This window comes from Hylaeus anthracinus, unplaced genomic scaffold, assembly GCF_026225885.1.
Source record: "Hylaeus anthracinus isolate JK02 unplaced genomic scaffold, UHH_iyHylAnth1.0_haploid 3, whole genome shotgun sequence".
NCBI classification, from domain to species: domain Eukaryota; kingdom Metazoa; phylum Arthropoda; class Insecta; order Hymenoptera; family Colletidae; genus Hylaeus; species Hylaeus anthracinus.
The window spans coordinates 16,705,767-16,724,620 of NW_026535284.1; the positions used below are offsets into that span (position 1 = coordinate 16,705,767).

At 46.8% G+C, this 18,854-nt stretch overlaps 2 protein-coding genes across 18 annotated transcripts in view; one reads left to right on the forward strand and one right to left on the reverse strand.

Annotated features, from left to right (window-relative positions):
• The window catches only part of LOC128893604 (mediator of RNA polymerase II transcription subunit 20), a 47,901-nt gene that overhangs the window by 10,266 nt on the left and 18,781 nt on the right, over positions 1-18,854 (reverse strand). The gene's annotated exons all lie outside the window — the stretch shown is intronic.
• LOC128893598 (facilitated trehalose transporter Tret1-2 homolog) overlaps positions 1-18,854 on the forward strand; it is a 38,532-nt gene that overhangs the window by 7,821 nt on the left and 11,857 nt on the right. The window contains exon 1 of one of the 15 annotated variants that reach the window (XM_054154687.1): positions 2,311-2,762. The exons of 13 other annotated variants lie outside the window; for them this stretch is intronic. The gene's annotated coding sequence lies outside the window, so the exon portion shown is untranslated. Of the gene's footprint in view, positions 1-2,310; positions 2,763-14,993; positions 15,204-18,854 lie in introns of those variants that run through there. One more of the 15 variants, XM_054154686.1, reaches the window with a different exon arrangement.

Consider the following 18,854-nt stretch of genomic DNA (forward strand, 5'->3'; position numbering starts at 1 on the left):
CATCAGCGACTGCTTCCTCTCGCGTTAAACGCGGAAGCCAAGCGTAGACGAAGCTTCGAACGGTGCGCGCATACCGCTCGGAATAGAATCGCGGTTACGCCGCGCCGCACCGGCCGTTCGGAGGTCCGCGAGTCGCGAGTAAAAATATTCGAACCGGATTCGTCGATGCGTTCCAGTCGCTCTTACATCGAGGTTTTCCTTAAAAATCACATGATACGTACGCGTACTATCGTAGGTGGTAAACTTGGAGAATGGTAGCTTTATACTGCAATTTGTCACTCGATCGGGTAACGGAAATTCTCGCAAACTGACGTTTAAACCATTCGACGTACGATCGGATCGCGTTTCGTTTTCCAAACAAGGTTAAATTCTGAATAGAGGTGAGAGATGTTTAAATACGCGTGTACGCGTCGCGATTACCGAGGTAACCGTTAACAGTCGTAGTCGTTGGCATCTTGTTCCAAGTTGCGTTTAAAATATAGTAGTGCTACACATATTTTAAAAATGATTAAACTGCTAATAGATAATCGGAAATTTGCCATTTTAACGTGTTGAATTAACGTTCGGAATTCAGCACGGCTGCACCCTCCTGGTTGCAGTTAATCAGCCGTCGCGATAAACTTAACCCTTACAAGTTTGTGGGACAATCCGTTTATGCATATTACTGTTCTAAATGTGACGTTGGGTTATAGGACTTCGTATCTCGTCAAATTTAATGCGGTTACGAGAAAGTTGAAGATTCCGCGAGACCACGCGATCGAGAGCACCGATAGCCAGACCGGAAATGCGATTCTTCTTTTCCTTTTTTCCTTTTTCCTCCTTCCTTCTTACTTTTTACTTTTTACTTCTTACATCTTATTTCTTTACACAATGGGCGAGTTCGTGTGTCCGAAGCGATGCACGCACACGACGCCGACGAAGCCGACATGGCCAATGTTTCGATTAAATTTAGGACACCGGTTATAAATTTAGCTTCTTATACACGACATCTCGGGTATACGTGACGTTTTAAACGAAACTGGAGAGCGCGATGAGCGAGGTTCGCGGCGTTATTCCGCCTTAACGATCTGTCGATAATAGGCCTGGAGGGTCATCGAGAGAGGAAAAAGGAAACCGAGGATTGGCCAGGGTGCCAAGATTCAGCGCAGCTGGGTCAGCCAGTCGAGAGGGTTGCTCCCGTTGTGTTCCGATATGCGACCACGGTGTAAAGAGACAGAGTGCCCGAAACAGCCCCATCGCATCGCTTCGCGCCGCGTTCTCTACGTGCTTTCGCGCTGTGTTAATAATTCCTCCGAGCTGAGCTTCCGCAAGAGAAAGAGGATCCGGTAGGGGCCAACGTGCCAACAACCTATCTGGCACTGCTCCCTTTTCCAACAGATTATGCCACTCGGTTAAGGATTTTTTGACATTTGTTTGCACTCTTTCGCGACCGTTTGTCAAATTTACTTGGAAACACATAGACTCGCGTGGTTGCTTTTTTATACAAGCCGCGATCCTAAGCCAAATCCGTTTCGTTGCAACGCTCTGCTATACTTTTTATAACCGAGCAACGGTTCCGTTTCGTTCCATTCCGTTCCGTTTACAACAACGAGTTGAGAAACCAGTAACAGAGAAAGACAATCTTTTCCCGACAAAACGTCTTGGAACGAAACATCCATTTCTATCAACTTTTGTAAATCCATCCATTTCTTCAAATTCGAATACTCTTGTCCCGACTAGCTTTTTCCATTTCTTTATCGGATTTCTAGTTTTATTCTCCGATTCGCGTTCCGCATCGGACTCGTCGTTTTCCATTCGTTCCGATACATATCTCTAATCCTGATATTCCCGAATCGCAACACAAACATTTGAAAAACTCGATGCAGCTGCGAACGAAATAATGGAAAGTGGATCCGATTGAATGGGAAACGTAAAACTCGATAAAGTCCGCGACTGTTCACCGCGATTACCCGAATTCACAGGGTTGTAGCTTCAACGTCTGTTAAAAGTGAAAACGAATCGATAGTTGTCGTACAGATGATTTGCTTTATACTCGGTCAGAAATTGTTCTCAATTTCGAGTGACGAATCCGGGAAATCTCTTAATCGACACACCGAATGGATTTGTCACGTCGGCGTCGGCGTCGGCGTCGGCGTCGGCGTCGGCGTCGGCGTCGGCGTCGGCGTCGCGTCCATTTCATTGAAAGCGAGCATTCGAGCTGCGAGGAGCATCGCAGTCTGTTATCCTACATTCTACTTTAATCGACGTACTCTTGCTCAAAAACATCATCTCGGACGTTTAACAATTATTTGAATAATCCAATAATAAAGACAGTTGCGTTGTATTCAATGTGTATCGAGCAACGTTACAAATTGCACATGTTGCATTTTTTCTCTTATACTACATATACGTACGCACGTATGTACCGTCGCGTCGGCTTTTTCCAATCTCGTTGTATCCAGTATCTAACCACAGTATATCCAAGAGCACGCTCGCTAGGATGACCGTTGGCGTATTATGCGAAGCCGCGATAGACTCCCATTGTCCAAGAGGCGGTTAGGTCGATAGTTATCATGTTGGTCGGACGGAGGAATAAGAATCCTTTGAAAGATCCAGGAGAAAAGGCGGGTTAGAGGTACGATGACTGACGCACGGCTGGTCGAGGGCTGCGAGATGCGAGATCCGCCACAACCACAGTCACAGCCACGGCCACGGCCACAGCGTCAGGATGCATCAGTGGAGTAACGAGGTCTATACAGAGAACGGGGTTAAGCTGCGCGAAGGTAAGACGTGATTTATGAAACAATTTCCCGTATCCCGAGAGGCTCGTCTCGTCTCGTCTCGTCTCGTCTCGTCTCGTCTCGACCGGCCCGGCTCGGTCTAGCTTCAAACTTACTCGCGGCTAGAACGAACAGTGACTTCCAACGCAAACTCGTTCAACAATTCGAACCCCTTAACCCTATGATCGTTTCGCCCGAGTTTCATTTTTTTATGGAAACCTTCAATCTTGTAACGTCAAATACGATAACGCGTTTGACTAATTAAACCGTATACAGGTCATCAGCGAGGGTATTTACAGCAGTCCGGCATACTCCATTTTCCTCGTGTAAATTTTGTTTCGTTCAGGAAGTAGCTTGACACTGAGCGATTTAGAAATATAAATGGAGCTGCGAAAAAGTTTCTGGTTCCGTGGCACACTGGAAATAGAAACAGTTATTGGAAAGGAACTCTTGCGTACGTCTACACCTATTCGTGTTACAGCAGTGTTGGTAAAACTTTCTGCCCTCTAATATTATTTGCGACGCAACGATGAAAAGTTTAGAGATGGTTTGCAACGAAATCAATAAGATTCAACGACCCATGTTTATCTTGAAAGAACTGAACTTGACGTTATTAGTTGCAAGTCTCGCATCGATAATAACGATATACCTACGCGTATAATTTGTATATATATAAAAATATGAAAAAATAATGACGAAGTAAAAGCCAGGGTTTGCGCACGATCCACAAAAAACGAAACGAAACGAAACGAAACGAAACGGTTAGGCGTTCAGATTCCACATCGAAGGAATCAGGATATTAGACGCGTCCACCTTGGACGAGAAAGCAAGTGGACGTGTAATTCCGGTAGACTTCCGGTTTTAAAACGGGTCGAATCGATCGACGAAGGTCGAGTGACCCGAATAACCCGTCGATTGAATTTCTGCGCGATTATTTATTTAGGCGGACCTCGTCGACCGTGCAATCTCGAGGCGTCCCAGTGGCAGGAAGATGAAGACAGAGGGCGGAGAACGAACAGAAGGGCGGAGAAACGATCCGCTGGAGAGATACGGGCGGGCAATGATCGATTTTAATTTCCGGCCGCTTGGCGAAATAAATTGAAATTGTCTGTACCCGGTTGCGGTCGCGGTCGCGGTCGCGGTCGCCTCGACTCTGCGCGTGCATGCATGTGTACCGTATCAATGTCAGGGGATTAGTAGAAACAATTATCTGGTTACGTGTAATGCGAATCTCTTCGAAAAAGATGGTAGAATATTTGTATTCGTAGAGGAAATATTCGATCGTTTGTCTATCGCGATGACTGCTGCTAAAATGTTTAGCTTTTCACCGGTGAATCCAAAAGGGACCGAGCACTCTGGTCGCTCGTCGACGGTTTGCTTTACATTTTTTTTCCTCCGGCATTCGCGACCTTTTCGTCTTTCTGGATCTTAGCGACGCGGGAAGTGGGCACAAAATGAGAATTACCGCTTACCGTCGCGATCCTGGGGACTCTGTTCCTCTACCGCAGTGCCCGTAAAAACGCCGCACTGCAGAGCGCGAAGGACTTTGGAAAACGCTCGGATAGCGTGACCCAGATGCACCCCCCGTCGAACGATACGCGGTGACACACGTGTCGTATAGGCTAGTTCGTTCTCATAGTCGAGAGACTAGTCGAGACAAGATCAGACGAATCGAGAAACGCTAGGAAACGAATGAATCATATCGAATAAAATGGAATTTATTTCTCTATGCAACGCCAACGTAACGCTACACGAGACGAGACGAGACGAGACGAGACGAGACGAGACGAGACGAGACATGATGTAGACGACGCGATGCGACGCGACGCAGAGGAAAGTCAATTAATTAGTAACGGGCAACCGACTAGGTCGAAGAACGAACGCGTCGACGCCGATGTCGGGAAACACGACAGGACGGGATTAATTATCCGGTAAAGCGAGGCGCGGTTCAACTCGTGTTAAAAGCACGGGACAATTCTAGAGACACGCTCGCGTCCTGCTATTGTTTGTCGTCGAATCGGATATTGTTGTTTTGGAGCTCAATACGTCCTGTCGCGAGCGACTCGACCGCTTTTAAGTGTGAACTCGGAGCTCGGTAACGCGTTGAGCGTCAAGACGCATTGAACGCAAGTCCGGCGAAAGGGAGATCCATTACAAAGGGAAACGGTAAATCACCGAGGAAAATGGGTAGCTTGTCGATAAGGAGATCGCGAGTAGAGCGGGGCCTGTGGTAGCTGGTAGCGAGCACTGTGCTGGAATTTCCGACTGGCATGCTACCAAGTTGCGAACAATATACTTTGAAATTACCTTGAAAAATAACTCGTTTTAACCGATATTGTCCTTTCCCTGTTTCCGATTACGTCTCGGCCTCGCGTTACCCCAGCCCTTCCAAAATTAATTTACATTTCGATTTTGTTGCAACGACATCGGCAACTTGGTCTCTATATGTACTCTATATCCGAGCACTCGTCGCGAGACCACCGAACACGTGACAGCAAATTACGACGAATCGCCATTAGTTTTCGACGAATAGGAATCGCAAAGGGGGTGGTTCTCGAACCGTAAATATGCCAAAACGTGGCTCGGATCCGGGACACGCACATTAGGTAGCGTCATAAATATCGAGCAAATTCGATAATTATGACTTGGTAGACCCAAGAGACTGTAAGATGCGCCACGATGGGCCAATTTGTCCAAATAAGGAACCCATTGGTCTTTCGATCCTTTTGCTCGTCGGACAAAAACCACCTCGCCACGCCACACCAAGTCACGCTACGCCTCGAGGAGAAACTTCGAAATAGCTACAATTAGAATTCTTAGGGTTCTTTTCGGAGAGATGTTGGCGGCGCGGGCGCAACGCAACGTACCACCAATGGATTCGTCGTGTCGCGTCACTTTCAACGGGTACAAATAAAACGCGATAAACTAGCATTTTATCATTTTTTATTATTAGGAGCTTGGCGAAATACAATATTTCTCCAAACAATACCGGATGAAGAAATTTTCAATCGCGATTAAAGAATTTTTAACGTCGATTCCCTCGAAATCTCGAAACCTCGAACCTCGAACCTCGAACCTCGAACCTCGTGTTAACGTTGTACAATTATTTGGTTGCAACGGAACGTAGTACCCGTTCTATGTTAACGGAGTATCTCCGAGTGCAAGGGCTGACTCAGAAAGTTACAGTTAACCGATGCGTAAGAAATATTGCGTCGTTCAATAGGTATGCCGAAATAGCGATCCGTGGCTACAAACTTTCGTACCGTCCATATTTCCTGCGTAACGTTGGTTAGAGGTCGAGTCGAGTCGAGTCGAGTCGAATAAACAGGTGAAGCTTGTAACGCGTACCGGTGCAATGCACAAGTTGTAGCAGGTCCCATTGTAGACTTGGTTAGTACGTAGGTGAAATTTCACGTGTCTTTTAATTATCTTGCAACAATTTAGTTTCAACTTGTAACCCGCGTGCTCGCGTCAAGATTTGGACAGTTGCGGCAAGGAAATCGTTGGTGAAATCGATGTTAGAAACAACGCGATGCGACGCGACGCGACGCGACGCGACTGGAGCGAGGATAGAATGAAATACGTTCAAAGTCTGGAAAGTGTCTGGTCGCGAGTCGAGTGTGTCGAGACATTTCCACGACGACCCTTTGCTCCCCCGTTTCTCTCGCCTTTCGATGTTTTCCTAAACTCCTTCCGAGTGTACGGAACGACAGATTTAACGGCTCATACGTCCTGAGATATCTTTGATATTTATTTAGCCAGGGCTTGCAAGACGATAAATTCAACGAGTAAACTACAGCGTGCTTATTTCGACCTTTCGGATAAGGGTGTATAATTTAAGAACAAGGGAGAAGAAGGGATCGCATGCGTGACAAAGAAAAGAGAGGGGTCCAGTGAGAAATTAGGTAACGATCTCAATTCGAGATACGTCCCTCTACCTCAACCGTAACACGACGCCAAACCTTTCGAATGGAACTAGTAGAAATCTTCCTACTACTCGTCTTCGAAATCTTACCTCCGCCCTGATCTCCTTGTCCTCCACTTCAACTTTTCCAAGAATCCCCCTCGGTTCGCTCGAACGCTAGTTTTTCAGGCCAACCAAGAGTAATTTATGGACCACTGGCGAGATATTGTAAACGATGCTGCGTACCACTACTTTCTTTCGAATCCTTTTTCTCGAAGCTTACGGCAAAACGATCTGCTAATCGTTTGTATTCGTTACGATCAACTCGGATATCGAAATTGACTCCGATTCCCGAGTACACATCGAACTTGATCCCCCATTCTTATTGTTAGCTAGAACGGAAATATGGGAAAGAGGTTCGTTGTGCGGCCCGGGAACGCCTATTACGCTAAAGACCGGCAATTAAGTTGGCGGATCTCCTTTTGTTTCGCGGTCGGAAACTCGATTCGACTGGACTCGCATCCTCCGCGCGAGAATCCACCGACGTTAACGCCGACGCGACTCGTTAATAACACCCATAACACGTCTCGTTTCCAGACGTATCGTGCTATCGACAGGTGTCGACGAGTCTCTCTCCAGCACGAAAAGTGGAGGAACGACAATGAAGATGCATCTCCGCGAAAGGAGAATCCCCGGCTAGAATCCGATAGAAAAGAGGAAAAGGCTGTTTCGGTAGCAATGTTCGAACAACGCTAACGATGAGTCGTAGTTTCGTTGAAATGTACCGACTACTCGACAAACGATTCCACCGGTACGTTCGTTGGCACGGAATACCGTAAACCGTAACTCTAACCGGGAGAAGCGTTTGTTTCACACTCGTCTAAAATCATACTTGGAGTGGAAAATGTTGCAGACGGAGGGCTGACCAAGGAAATAATCGGAATAAACTTTTGTCGGAGAAATTGGAAAGGAACTGGTTTTGGCTTGGTTCGAAACATAGTGGCTGCAACAATCCTCGTGGCTTGGTTTGCTATACCGTTATGGCGCGACATTCTTTGGTAAATCGGTTACGGATGGATAGAGGTGAAACGAAACTCGAGTCCTATGACAACTTTGAATAAAGTTAGTCGACGTTACCCGAGGACCCGCGTCGACTACGACGCTTACGGCTGCGCCGCAGTCGCCGAAAGATAGCAGGAATGGCGGACAGCCGCGAGGCCGTTTACGAAACCGACCTCCCAAGCGTTCACGAATAACCACGAGCCACGAAAAAGATGCAGGGGAAAAAAGAGTTGGATAGATATCCTCGTCAAAGTCACGCACGGACCTTAAACCGAGGTTAATGGAAACGTTAACGTCGACACGGAACCCTTTTCTGCCTCGACTCGGAACAGATTCTTCGTGGCGCGCTCCTTTCATTTGATCGAAACGATTCGCCGGAATCCCTCGAGAAGGGCGACGAAAAATGCTTCGCATCTCGTAGTCGCAAGTAACTTCCGTTTACAAACTTTCGATGCAAGATGACAAGTCTATGCACACATAGTCTTATCGTCCCCAGTTTACCATCGATTACAAATGAACGTTACGAAGGAACTTTCTAAATAATCTCTCGAGCCAGGCACAGGTTGCAATTTCAAGAATTAAAACCGGTCGCGCAACATGTAGTCGATCGTAGCTATGAAATATTTAAAAACGATGATCCGATATACCAAACGTTTCTCTTTTTGCAAATATCGACATTTATGGCAATATTCCGAGGCCGAAATAGCTGGTAAAACAAACAACTCTAACGAGATAGACATACCAAAATTGACAATTGATGAGAACCAATCAACTTGTACGGAGGGGACATTGATGAATTAACCGAGCGACGTCGCGGCAACGAGACGCGACGCGACGCGACGAGACGCGACGCAACTATACGGCAAGAAATTACATGTACAACAAGATGCACCGTTCCACGGATGATTAACATTTTTTGGCTAAAATTTCACCGTGTAAAGTGAATTCTGTTGGTTCGTGTACGAAATAAACAGTTGTCCCGCAACGATTCGAATCCGTTGATAAATTTGAAGACACGCGTGGTAGCAGGTATGCGTTCGCTTGAAATATGACAGCATTAATACGTGTACCTAAGCGTCAATGGTCAATGGACGGATAAATAAGCAAGTTTCACTTTGGCGTGTGAGCTGCTTGAAAAATGGCGTCATCGTGGCTCGCGTGCGCGCAAATACCAAATAAATGAACACGCGAGCGCAGGCGACATCGCCATCGTCTCCTTCTTCTGAGCCGTTTCAAGCTTGAGATTATACATACGGTATACTGGCAGGAAAAAGTGATCTCTGATGGCTGGCGATCCTCATCCATAGACGCGTAATAACACAATCGGGCCTCGGTGAATCGTTCTCGGCCTCGGCGCGATTCGCTGTAAAGCTGCATCTTCTTTTTGCGTCGAACGCTTTGTCACTTTTTTCGGTCACTTTTTCAGCTTTCAGCCACTCGAAAAGCATCGCGTCCTGCTAGCAAACAGAGCCCGACGCATTCTCGTCGGCCGTCTGAGAATTTGCGTCTGGTAGAATCAGGCTCTCGATCGAATGCAATTCGATATAATTCCAGTGAAAATACCGCGAGTCGTTGGTCGGAGGATTCGATTGATGGAAACGGATCGCATCCGGCGCAGCCTCGGGCCTCGGGGGCTTATCTCGTTGAAAAGTGTGAATTCCGATCGAAAGCGGTCGCTCGCGCTCACGTATGTGTGTCGTTTACCCAGTCACGGGGCACGAAAGTTTACCTTGGATCGTACAATTGGCGAGGAATACGGCTTCGGCAGCCGGATTTAATTAAAACTTTTACGACAATGAACTACGGAGGTAGAAGGTACGGAAGAGAGGATGAAAAAGAACGAGAGGACGCGACGCGACGCGACGCGACGCGACGCGACGCTACGTCGATGGCACGGATGGTGCTGGCGAGAGCAAGCAACGAGAGTAAAAAAAGAGAGCTGGCCTCTGGTAAAGAAGACCTTAGGGCCGACTAATCAATCGACATCGCGGTAATCAAGAGAAAAAGCGTGTCAGCCCTGGTCGCTGTGCGCTAACGAGAACCAAACGAGAGTCGCGGAAACCGAAGCGAAGGAGGCAACGGAAAGAAAGCAGGCGATAACGAGAAACGTACCATAGGGAACGGAAGAGAACGATATCGGTCGTTTCCTGACCCGACGAACCACTGAAAACTTTCCGTTTGCGATCGCTACCGGCATTCTTCGTACTTTATTCGACGCCGACGATCCTACAGTTGCTCTTTACACCAGACGTATTCCTAACATTGAAATTCCTTTGAAACATTCGACCAGTCGTAGACGGATAAATGCCCGGTATAATTTGTTCGATTTGAAGAAGTTATAGATCTTGGTAATCCAAGGTTAAGGCCTCGCGGTCGGTCAAGCAGCGTAAGCAGCAGGGCTGGACGAACCGATCGATCGTTTCTTTGGACAAAAAGGCCATATCTTTGTTATCGGCCAAACTATGATAAATACATATATCGAGGGCTGGCCACAACGTCGACACGACGCGACGTTCGTTTTTACGCGCATATTCCTTGTATCGCTGTTAAATCTTTGACGACCACTTGGAACGACAACAGTTGGAGTTTCGCGGTAGAAATAAAAATCAGCTACGAGCCCCAGACTGCGCGGCGAGTCCTATTTATGGTTTCTTTACGATTTAACGGGGTCGACGCGTCTCGCAAACAACGCGTTGGCGAGATTGTCTGGAGAAATATGAGAGGAACGCGCAAAAGCGTTACCATCTTCTTTTTCCTCTTGCTCCTCGAGGTACAACAAAATACTCGGAGATGTATTATACGATGGAATGGGATTAACTCGTATGGTAATATACAATATATCGGAACTAATGAAATTATTCTATACCGAACGAATAACTTCCACGACACGAGGAACGAGGATCCAGATCCGGTTCAGCTCGATACTTAACAAGTGTGTCAGTCGCTTCATCAGCTTTCCTCTATTTATGTTGCCTAGTCGCTCGTAGAGAACAGTTTCTCGTGCCTCGACTGTTTATCACGTTTATGCAAATACGTTTCGCGTATTGCTCTTTTCATGCCAACCACGCGCGCACAATTATTTCCATCTAGGTAATATATAGTTAGAAGACGCCAAGCTCGTCGATCAATTTGTCTGCGAGCTTTTCTTTTCCGCGGAGACCTTTGTTACCCCCTTTTATATTTGACCAAGAGTCTCGAAGCCACAGCTGCTGAAAGGAACGCAGGTAATAAGTGTGTATCGTCGGCTAAATGCCACATGTGCTAAGCTTTAACCTGGCAACTATTGGCGCCTATAGACATTCGGAAAGTTGGTTGGCGTCGCGTCTTTGCTGCCTATAACACGACACCTGTATTCTACAGTATAGTCGTTTGGCGAACACTTATGCGTGCACAACAATTGCAGTGTTTCTCTCTCTCTCGAGGTGTCGTTTTATTTTCGTAATACGTAAACAGTCGTATATTTCGAAGCGATACATGGGATTATCGACTAGTCAAGCGTCGGCGTCGTCCGTGCACTTTCCTTATGCAATAAACAACGAAAGTTATCGCATAACTAACTACGTTTCTAAACGCGACTAACTTGTACACCTTGCATCTATGTATATCCACATCCACATCCACACCGGTCTACCTTTGAAGAGGTCTCAGCAAAGGCAGGATCATTCGTTTCGTTGTCTACGTCGCGTCGCGCGTCGGTCCTCGACTGACGTCGACGGTCATCGTTGGTATCGTGGACTAGCTCGTATCCGCGAATGCGAATCAATTCGTTCGGGAGCAAAGCTGTTCATGGGGCCATAAATAACGCGGTTCGATATTTGAATCGAGTCGCGTAGGTCGATACCTTCGCGTACCTCTATTACGTGTTTTCCATTAGGAGCCACTCGAGTGACCTTGGCGTGACCTCGACACGATAAAGATGATTCCTGAGCACCGATCGTGCTATAGCGATTCGTTCCATTGAATTAATTAACCGTTATCCGACGCGAGTTCTTCGGATTAGAGACGAGAGGTGGACGCCAATGGAAAATGGAAATAAACTTTTATTGTCAGCCAACTAGTAAACGTTGGCGAGTCCGATGAGTTATTACCGGAACGCAAAGTTGACACGGTAAATGTCAGGCATAACTTTGATTCACGGACGGAATACGCTCAGTCGTCGAAAAACTTTTCTCTACCTACCATCTATTTATGGAAGTACACAGTCGAGATTTCGAAATTCCCTTGTCCCTTGTCCCTTGATCCCTCTCATTTTTCTCTCGTTTCGATAGCCTATGGTGTGCGACAATACGATTCTCATTTGACACGATTCGCACGAGAAGAAATCCAAACTCGCGGATTTCTCGAGACTTTCGTTTTAAGAGGAGAGGAGAGAAGAGGAGAGAACGTCGGGTGCACACTACACACGCGCGTAGCCCAGCTGTCGCGCGCGCGCGATAACACCCTTGTCACGCTTCTTTCCAGACACAAAATCAAATCAAACATCGGCTCGAGCCGCTGAAAGCGTTCCTCTAGGACACGACTGACTCCGAGAGGTCTTGGTGCTTCTTAAATCGCGTATAAGGGCGCCGTCAAGATGTTATTAGAACAAATATTATCTTTTGGACGTCTCGACCTGCCAGCCCACCAGCAGCTTTCACCACGTTTGCATCCTGCATAGGGCTTACAGCCTTCACCTTACGGTTCACTTTTATTTTCTTTGCTAACAATAAGGACCGACCTAACAATATCGAACCGATTACGTCATTCACCGACGAATCTAATTTCTTGGAACCACCGAATCGGTCATTTACAAAGCAGTGTATTTTTTCGCTGCACGGATGCTGCACGATCCGAGGATCACTTACCACCACCGCATCGATCACTTTGATCGATTACCTTTAATCCGCGCGTAGCACGCGCGGCTAATCTTTATCTATGGACCGAGCTAAACAGAATATGCGAGTCTCCGTGGATAGGATTAAAATTTCAAATAGAAAACGTACGGCATCGCGATAAATAATAAATGGTGGGTTGGAAGATTAATCGTCGGCGCACACCAAAGGTTACACGCAATCGTCTTCTCCGTTGCACTCGCGTACTCTACGATTAGGTACTCGAGGAAATATACCATCCCATTACCCATTATTCTTACTTGAACGATCATGTTTTTTACACGTCGATACATTATAATAATATTCCAATAAAGAAGTATTCGTATAGTCGTGCCAAGACTGGAACTTGCAACCTCAAACTTGGCTCTCGATTATTTCGCGTTCCAATTATTCCACTGGAAGAATTGCGTGTCGTAAGGAAGCTTTGGTACGTTGGCAACCCGATGCGTATCCTCGGAACCGCGTCGAAAGATAAATAAACATTGTTTTTCGTGCGCGATTCAAGGAACTGGATAACTTTGAGGAATAGGCGAGCATTCGCGTGTCCGGTGAACAACATTTGCCTACCTTTATCCGTTTTCAACGCGATTCAGAGTTTCGACGAATCTTTCGTTCCAGTTCTGAGCGTACGGTGTTGCAGCTGTTTCCCACGTGGCGTACAGTTGCCAAAACGGAGTCGTTTCCGTACGTGCCAAATGTTTTATCGCGCGGATCAACGCGATTCGTTTTTTCCGCGCGTGGAATTAAAAGTTGCTGGCACAGAGCCGTGTCTCGTCTCGTTTCGTCTTCTCTTACGAGAACTTTTCGCTTCCATTGCACGTATACATGGATGGCAAAATACCAGACGGTTCAAAGTTCTCGTGACAAATTTGCTCAAGCCGCGGAATCGTCCTCGAGACGGAATCCGTCTCGTCCGAGACGATCGACTCCTCCTTTCCTAGGCGTTGTCGTCGTCGTCGTCGTCGTCGTCGTCGTCGTCGTCGCCGCCGCCGTCGCCGCCACGCATATTTTCCTTCAACGATTCATTAGTCTAATTCCAGTCGACGATTATTCGATAACGACCAACAGCTTGAATTAAGCGATGCTCAAAACTATTAGAGTTGAGATGAAATGTATCTTGTCGTCCGTTGTATCGCGATTTCGCGATGGGCACAATTTCATTCGAATAATAGACGACGGATATGACCACGAACATGTAGCAATTTCGTGATTCGAGGTTTTCGTGTTCGAACGCGGCTCGTCCATAGGCATCGATTCGGCACACGGTATGTCGACAAAGTTTCGAAAAAGGGAGGATTCCCGGTGCTCCTCGCTTAAAAGTTTCGACGAAAAAGCAAGTTCGCGGGTAATGATAGTCCGAACGGGAAATTACAGGGGTAGGGTCCGAACTCGGTTATTCCTGTCTAGCTCCGCCTATCGTGTCTCGCTGTGTAACTCGAAGGAATTCGATACTTGAACGACATTTTCCTCGATTACATTCATTTGAACGATGAGTGAGTCCACGAGTTCCAAGAGTTACTCTTTGAAAGACTAAAATAAATCCGTAGGAATCCGTAAGCTTTTTTTTGGCCACTTGTTGGGCACAAGTAGATATCTATACGTAATTTGTTTTCCCGTGAAAGATAAAATAAGTTTGACACGATAGTCACCCTCGAAAACAGAATATTCCGGAAGCGTCTCGTAACTAACTCGTAACTCGTAACTCGTAACTCGTAACTGTGATCTCTGAGTGTCGCGAAGCGTATACCCACGGCCACGTGCGTACACACGTGGATCGTGGAGTAGAAATACCGGCATAGAGAGAAAGAGACTAACCGAGAGTTATACGCTCGCGAAAGAAAGAGATGAGCGGTTCCGGCGAGAGACGGAGCGAGACGAAGAGGTTGCCGGGTACTCGAAGCTCGAAGCCCTACGGCTCGTGGCTCGTCGCTCGAAAGAGAGCTCAGTGGTACGATGGTCAGCGGTCGAGCGAGTCGTGGGTCGCGCAACGATTAGATTCACCGGTTCCATTCGTCGAACACGTTCGCGCAGAAGCGCGTGTCTCGGTTAATCGTGCCTAATTAAGACGATTCCTCGTTCGGAGTGACCTGTCTCCTCTCCCTACCTCTAAACCTCTCTCAGCGCGCGCGCACACTGTCATTGACCGTCTGCGCTCCGTCGCTCGTAAATCATCGTGCGCCGCTTCCCTCCGACGGAATGCTTGCTTTAATTGTGTCACAGTTGATATACAAATTTATTTCCGTTGACTTTTGGCTCGATTAAAAGGAAACGAGCGTTTCTTTTTGCGTATAGCATTTCCTTGTTCATTTCCTTCTTCTTGTCCTTTCTTCTCATAAAATGTGAAGGAATTTTCGTGTCGTTACTTTACGCTGGCAGAGGGAACAAGAACGAGAACAAAAACGAGAACAGGGAAAGATGGCGAAGAAAATCATTTCGATAACAGGGAGTTGAGCAGCAATCAAGAAGAAGAACCTCTCTTAGGAGCAGCAGAGGAAAAGTCGCACGTGCTCGGTGGTTCGGTCTCGAGTGTCCCGCGTATTTCACGTTGCGAATTGCGAGGGAAACCACGTGCCCTATGACAGCCAGGGACTCTTTCTTCCAACTCTAGTAAGTTACGAGCTCGTAGATATTATCCCGCTCTCGTGTCTTTGGTACTTTCACCTTCGAACACGTACTATTTGCAAAATGTTCGATCAACGCTAACTGTCGCTAGCCATCGATTTTTTCAAGACTAACGTTCGATCCTCTCTACAATTAATCGTGATAATTTCAAACACGTACCGAGCTTAGCCTAAAGCTACGAGAAACTTGGGCGTTACTTGTTATATCCGTTTGATTCGTTATTCGATGAAATCTTCTATCTCGACGAGATAATTTTGTCCATCTCCAAGCCGCATATACCGTACAGTGGAAAACAATGGTTAGCTTCGAGACCTCGAGAGAAGAGAAGAGAAGAGAAGCGAAGCGACGCGATGCGACGCGATGTCCAGGCACGCAATCTTATTTAAGAGACGCCGAGTCATAAATAATTGCGCACTCGAACCGCATTAAGATACCGAGTTATCGTAAAACGAGTAAAGTCGAGCCGTAGCGATAACGGGGGCAGGATCGACGAAAATAATTCTTCCCCGGTTGACACACATTTTTTTTCAATTTCCGAGCGTCCGCGTCGTCCGACCACCCGTCCGACCACCCGTGTGGATTGCGTAAAACCGTAATTCCCAGTTAATGGAATCTGCTGGGTTAACGAATGAAACACGCGGAGCCGGTTCACCCTTAAAACGTTGCGGGTGAAACGTGCTCGCGCTCTAGACATACGGTCTCGCGGACTAGACGCGATCGCCTTTGGCGTCGACGCCAGCGTCGGCGTCCAATTATTCGAATGGTTATCACGGTGAAATACGTTTCGATAGACAAAAGTATGTGTATGCTAAACGGTCGATCTATGAACGATTACGGGTCCGCGTTAAAACCCGATGATGCATGTAGCTGGAGAAACAAGAGCGTCGGCGTCGCGACGCGACGGTGTGAATGGCCTCATCGAGGTTTGCGTTCGTTAGCTGTTGATTCGGTCGTATAATTTCTGGGCCGTGCGTAATTTAACGCACTCCCACTTACGTCGCGCGATTATATCGTTTCCGCGGCTGCTGTTTATACATCGCCGCGTCGAGCCGAGCCGTTCGGTTTTAATTGTCGCGCTGGCCGTGTTATTGTACAACCACGGAAATTGCTTGCACCAGGCTATACGTGAAATCGTTTCCGAAAGTCTTTCGACAATGATACTATTGTACAAAACTTTCTGGCCATGTACGAATGTAATGTTATTTACGTTATTACGTAATCAGGTAATAAGGTAAATAAGCAAAGATAAAATTTGATAAACCGAAAATTAACGACAACTACGATTCCGACAAGTCGAGGCAATCTTGGGTAAACATCGAATTCATCGTACAGAAATCTTGCTTCCTCGAGCGTTGTAAAAGCTGCATGAGTCAAGTCGAGCTATCTCCAAACCCATAAATCTTTGTCCATTTATTGCTAATTTCCAATTCCTTTCGACCCGAGTTTCGTTGCGTTTCCAGCAACGTTTTATTGGCTTTCGATGGAATAAACCAACAGCCTGTTCTATATATCTGTTCCATTGACAAAAAAAGATCGATTTCCGATTTTTAAATAGTCGATATCGTAATGTTGTTTTCCATAACGCGACCAATCGAGAAGTGAAAAGATTAAAACCGGTCCGTGGAAAGATCGTGTTCACCGGCAACAGTGAACAGTGCCGCGTCCGCGGAGTACACATATCATGGTCTATTTCACTGGATTGCCTTGTCGGAAGTATCACTCGACGGGCACTTCCTATTGCGATAAAACCGGCACCGTGGATTCTTATATCTTGATTCTCGTGTCGTCTGAATCGCGAAACGGTGGCTCGCGAGTCGCGCGACACATGGTCCAACATCGTCCGCGACTTTTTTTCATCGACGAGCCTTTCTATCGATACGAACAGAATAGGAAAAAAAGAAAAATAGTCGATTATTGGGTCTAGAATGATCCATCGAGAAGCGATAAATAGGAGTTGTCCGAGAGGAACTGGGCGAGGTCGTTTCCTGATCTTTGTCTGGATAGGAGGAGGAGAATCGTAACGAAGGTGACAGCTGTCATCGCAGTCAGGTTGTTCGCATGGAGAAAACCCTCCGCGGAGCCTACCTCCGAGAGAATCTCGTGCAATTTGTCAATTTTATGCACACTTCGCGAATAATGATCGAAAGTAGAACACGTGACCGCGGCGCGGCATTGTTCGTCGGGTGACAATGGAATCGGATGTTTTGTTAGGGATAATAGAGCGCGTGGCCCACACGCTAATGAAAGGGTTGCACCTTTGAATACATCGAACGCGTATATACGAACCTATCTAGGGTTCAGCGGTGCTCAGACGGGTCTAGCCGTGCCCAAGGACGCGCCTAACCGCGGCTGAACAATATCTCTTGTCATCGATCCGTAACACTTTTCATTTAGCAGCTCTTGGATCGCTGCGGATAGATTCGGTTCGATTTATCGTCGATAAACGGTGTCACCACCGGCAAATAACTCTCGAGAACAACGTTTTCCGTGTTCCCATTTCAGTCGTAACTGCACATATATGGTACCCATGTAGGTACACGTGTACCAAGTTCAATCGGAAGTTGCAATAAAAAGTATCGAGACTTTTGCATAATAAAGATGCGTAATAAAGACCATTTAATAATAATGAAAGAGAAGAGAAGAGAAGAGAAGAGAAGAGAAGAGAATGGAAAGATGACAGATTGAGTTTTACGTGAAGGCAATTATGGATCTTGTTTCGGTGATTGTTATTTAAACGAGAAGGAATCGATCGACGACTGTCGATGAGAAACGGCTGCGGTCGATTCTACCTCTCATAAAAGCCGATTATTTATTCAAGACGAGGAACACTCGACGTTCCACATTTAGAATATCCCGTCTGCGGAGCTAGCGAATGACTTCCGTTGGCGCGTGAACGGCATTTCACTTTAATCTTGGTGACGGCTTGGTGACATCCGACTGCGACGCCGACGTCGACGAAATGGTTTTTATTTCAAAAATTCAAGCGATCGTATCGGCAAAACTGCTTGCAAAATATCAAATATAGACGGTAAATGTTGCTATAATCTACGCTTTGCTATAATTTCGCGTTAAAGTAATTCGAACTAGAGGTGGCGTTGTGCGATTGTCGTCGATTCGTTTGGACCCGTTGGTGATCATTGACGCCGACGTCGCGTCGCGCGGTCCGTCGAAATGGAACACCGCACCAATCTAGACGATAGGAAACGAAAGGTCGATGACGGGGGGCTATAGAAACGCTTCGTCCCGAATCCGTATGTACACAATGCCGCGGTAGAACCCTAGAAATGCAGCCGGGAGGAAAGAACGAAGGGCGTCCGTGCGTCCTCCCCGCTGACAGAGAAATTACATCGCGCTACTTGGTGTTACGCGTGTGGTAAACGATACCCAGACAGCCAGTGTCGCCAGAACGCGAAACGAGCGAGCGAGTGTAGCAGAGTCAGCCACCGACAATCATTTAACGTTATCCCGGGAAAAAAATCGATTGCTTTCAATTATCCGTAGACGATCGCTAAGAATCGGGCTAAATGGAAAATTGTTTTCATCTCTAGTCGACGTGACGCGACGTGACGCGAGCAATATTTAATCCAACTCTGCCGCGTGCTTGGAGTGCACTCGAGACTGGTTTCGAGGCAAGAT